At 37.1% G+C, this 4,702-nt stretch overlaps 1 long non-coding RNA gene across 1 annotated transcript in view; it reads left to right on the top strand.

Moving 5' to 3' along the window:
* Positions 1–407: 407 nt before the first annotated feature.
* Positions 408–4,702, top strand: part of LOC136837017 (uncharacterized) — a 38,793-nt gene continuing 34,498 nt past the window's right edge. The window contains exons 1-2 of the long non-coding RNA XR_010852522.1: positions 408–562; positions 674–828. This is a non-coding gene — a long non-coding RNA (uncharacterized lncRNA). The remainder of the gene's footprint in view (positions 563–673; positions 829–4,702) is intronic.

Here is a 4,702-nt window from a genome sequence, read left to right as displayed (position 1 = left end):
TTTATGATGAATGTATGCCATTGTCCTATTATAATGTTATTGCAGATTGTCATTATAACCTTTCATACTTTTCTGTATTCATTGGCTACCTATGATATTAATCAGTGGCAGTACAGGATTCCCTATAAAACAATAATTCTTTAAATATACGTCGTCACTGCAATAGGTATAGAGAGCTCATATTCATATGATGATTTTAATATATTATTGGCAAAGCACCCAGTGACTACTCTGTGTCTCAGTTCTGAAATTATAAACTATAAACAACTCTTATATATAATTAGGTACTTAACTTTTAACTTTTTTTACTTTCATATTTTGTTTTTAGTATATTTTAATGTTTTTATTATTTCAACCCTTGTCAATTTTATATGAAATATTTTGCTGAGTTTATTTTTAATTTGCAGGTTTTGTCAAGAGGGAATGTGGTAAGGGCTGTTAAACAGAGGTCCCGTTTTCAGATCTCGTGACGTCACGTGGCACCCAACCAACTTGGCTAGAAAACCAGCAACTTTTTCAGTCTTCCAAGTAACAAGTGCTGTGACAAGTGCTGGTGTTGAAGGTGAATTACGCAGAGGTTCCGTTTTCAGTTCTTGTGACGTCATGTGGTACATACTCACTTAGCAATCTTGAAAGTAACGAGTGTTATGACAAGTGCTGTTGATGTTTTCAGGATTCGTCACGTGACATCTATGGTGATATGGGCAATTTGTGGTTGTTCTAACTCTCAAATGAACAACATGGTGGCGAAAGGATGAATTTCTACCGTTTTCCTATGGCTCCAGACCTCTGTAAGGGAGTGGGTGAACATATGCAGAAGTGATACAGGTATCTGTAACATTATTTTTGTCTATTTAGTTTGGTTTATATGTTACATATAGCATTTATGATAACTGAATGAGTTATAGGCCTATTTGGTTATTTCTATCTATTTGAGAGAATAAATAAAATGGAAATGCAAGAAAACAATGTGCCTTTGGTTAAGATGGGCAATAGACCTAGTGTTAGGCTAGCAAATACGTTTGCATAAGAGAGAGAGAGAGAGAGAGAGAGAGAGAGAGAGAGAGAGAGAGAGAGAGAGAGAGAGAGAGAGAGAGAGAGAGAATTTTATTATAAATGTTTTCTCATACTAACTTGGTCTATTATTTTTGTGTTAGAGAGAGAAAGAGAGAGAGAGAGAGAGAGAGAGAGAGAAAGAGAGAGAGAGAGAGAGAGAGAGAGAGAGAGAGAGAGAGAGAGAGAGAGAGAGGGAGAGGGGAAATTTTGTCTGAAAGTTTCTTAATGTATATGAATAAGCATACTGTTTTTCCAATGACGAGGAATAGAAAAATAATGATCAACTTGAGAGAGAGAGAGAGAGAGAGAGAGAGAGAGAGAGAGAGAGAGAGAGAGGAAACCGTTTAAAAGTTTTCCATGCACTGTTTCACTTGAAAACAGCTGGCCAATGCCCTCAGCTTCCGTTCCCAAAAGAGATAGCAACCTATCAACAATATATATTGCTGATTGCTACACCTTCTAAATGCCTTTAGCGTCAGCTTACACTCTGACCGGGAAGGAGATTAAGCAGTGGATATTATAGCCTCGACCCTTCTGACCTTGGCTTGTGACATCTGTTCTTGAAGATAACTTCCTATAGATGGCCTCTAAAGATGACGTAACTGACAGATGGCTCTTTTACATTGGTAGAAACTTCTTATAGATTGCCTCAAAAGATGAGGAAATTGACAGATGGTTCTTGTATGTTGATAGAAATTTCCTATAGATGGCCTCAAAAGATGAGGAAATTGGCAGATGGTTCTTGTATATTGATAGAGCTTTCCTACAGATTGCCTCAAAAGATGACTAAATTGACAGATGGCTCTTGTATGTTGATAGAAATTTCCTACAGATTGCCTCAAAAGATGACTAAATTGACAGATGGATATTGTATGTTGATAGAAATTTCTTATAGATTACCTCAAAAGTGACGAAATTGACAGATGGCTCTTGTATGTTGATAGAAATTTCTTATAGATGAGGAAATTGACAATTTTGTATACTGATAGAAATTTCCTATAGATTGCCTCAAAAATGACGAAAGTGACAGATGGGTCTTGTATATTTATAGAAATTTCCTATAGATTGCCTCAAAAGATGAGATGGGTCTTGTAAATTTTCTATAGAAAAGCTAACGGAGATGGGTCTTGTATATTGATGGAAATTTCCTGTAGATTGCCTCAAAAGATGACGGAATTGACAGACGGGTCTTGTATATTGATAGAAATTTCCTACAGACTGCCTCAAATAATGACGAAATTGACAGATGGGTCTTGTACAATGATAGAAATTTCCTATAGAATGCCTCAAAAGACGACGAAATTGACAGATGAATCATGTGTTTTTGGACAGACTAGCCATCTGATACTTATTAAAATCTTAACAATTGCCTCAGAATGACAAAATTAACAGATGGTTCTTGAATATCGATTAAAAGTCGCGTTTTAATGAACAGACAGACCATCTAGTGCTTATTAAAACCTTGATGATTCATATGCACAAGGAATCACGGACCAAGATCATGAATCACAATGGTCTCCAGAGAAGAAGAAGAAACGTTGAACGAACCCCATTTCAGCCTCGCATGCAAATGGCCGGAGAGGGTGGCCTCTAGATAGCTTGACATCCTACTCCCCTTTTCTCTCCTTTTTTTTCTATTCTGACCTCTCAGAGGAACCTTGACTGGGGTCAGGAAGGTCAACCGAGACATAACGCACCTAGTTCACGGCGATGCTTGCAATCTGCGCGAGCTGGAAAGAAAAAAAGAAGGAAAGAAATCAGTTGGACACACACCCGAGCCTACAAGACCACCTCCAGCGGATCGTCTTCCTTCTATGGCAAGCTTTACCCGTTGGGAGGGACACCAGAATGACGACAGTCCCATATACTTTAAGGATATGGAAAGGATCTCTATGCAGGGATCTTTATCCGGTGTTCCATGTGGAGGAGGAGGAGGAGGAAGGAGGATTAGGAGTGGTGGTGCCAGGGAGGTCACCACCGAAGGCTTGGCAACAGCCCCAACAGAAGTGGTACTAGCAACCTTGTTGCGGGAACCCAGGGAACAATGAGGCTGTCGCTCTCGCAATCTTCAAACGGCGTCTGCTGGAGGGAAACTCCCCTACGCCGTCGTTACTTCCGCTCGGGGTAGGGCTACTCCTGACGCGGGAAAAGCCGTGGGTCCTAAACCGATCGGAAGGGCAGGTGCCCAAGGCAGAACACCAGAAGGAAAAGGCTTCAGGAGAGGAATCACTTTCCAGTTGGCTCTCGCTCATGACGCATGTGCAGGAGGATGTTTGGGGGGAGGGGTAGGAGAGAGATAGAGAACAGGGGGTGGGAGATGGGAGGGGAGAGAAAGAGGGGAGGGGTTGATGCAAGAGCTACAGATGACGACCGCTTTCACACTTACTCATAAGAAGTTTTCCTTCAGTCTCTTGTAAAAGACTTTCTCTGACGTCACGGCGTTTCTGGAGATTTTGCTGGGGCTGCTAGACGTTATATATATATATATATATATATATATATATATATATATATATATATATATATATATATATATATATACATATATTATAAAACAGTTACACAAAAATAAGTACATTGATTCACATTTGTATTTTATATTATTATTATTATTATTATTATTATTATTATTATTATTATTATTATTATTATTATTATTCATAAGGAACAAAATAAAGATTCATTTGAAACTAAAACAATTCAGTGACTTCAGTACATAACCAAGCTCCCCAGAATACAGAAACTCACGAAATCAAACTCTGAAAACAAGAAGCGAAAACATTCAAGTCAAACTCTAAAAACAAAAGAAAACGATGAGCCTAATATGGCAAGATTCGAGGTCAAAGGGGGATGAGTCATGAGATGTTGCCAGATGTCGCCTTTTCTCTGATTTTTTTTCCTCCTTGCCTGACTTGGCAAAAATATAATACTAATAATATTTAGGCTCGTTATCCCTAAGAGATAATCTAATTTAGGCTTTTCTCTAAATTTTGGCTGCAAGAAGAATGGTGTGATTGTTTTATGAATATATCTATATATATATATAATGTTGAGCAATTCATTTTTGGGATGGGGTGCTAGCCCCTCCTAAAACTCTTGTATCCTGGCTGAAGTCCTCCACAGTTGCCTAACTATAGGTGCATAAACACTAATCTAATAAACAAAATCAAACATGTACAGTATTTTTTATGAAATGGACCTAAATCCAATGAATTAGTGTGACTATATATATATATATGTATATATATATATATATGCATATATATAATGTATATATATGTATAAATATACATCATTATAATTTTTTCATTATTATCCTCTTAACAATTAAGATAATGATTATATTCCAAGTTAATCAAACTAATATACCTTTTTTTTAAAACATCTTTCACATAGCCTTAACAATCTTCCACACACCAATCTCCTTCATTAAGACATTAGTACCTATTAGTCTGCGTATATTGAATTGAAATACCACTTTTTAAAATATATTGAACATACCCTTCACCATCTTCACCATACCAACTGAAAAACCACTTTTTAAAATATATTTAACACACCCTTCACAATCTTCGCCATACCAATTGAAATACCATTTTTTAAAACATGTTGAACATTCCCTTCATAATCTTCATCATACCAATTG

This window comes from Macrobrachium rosenbergii, chromosome 57 (assembly GCF_040412425.1).
Source record: "Macrobrachium rosenbergii isolate ZJJX-2024 chromosome 57, ASM4041242v1, whole genome shotgun sequence".
In the NCBI taxonomy this organism is placed as follows: Eukaryota; Metazoa; Arthropoda; class Malacostraca; order Decapoda; family Palaemonidae; genus Macrobrachium; species Macrobrachium rosenbergii.
The sequence above is the reverse complement of the archived record's forward strand: the minus strand, read 5'-3'. Positions and strand labels throughout refer to the sequence as shown.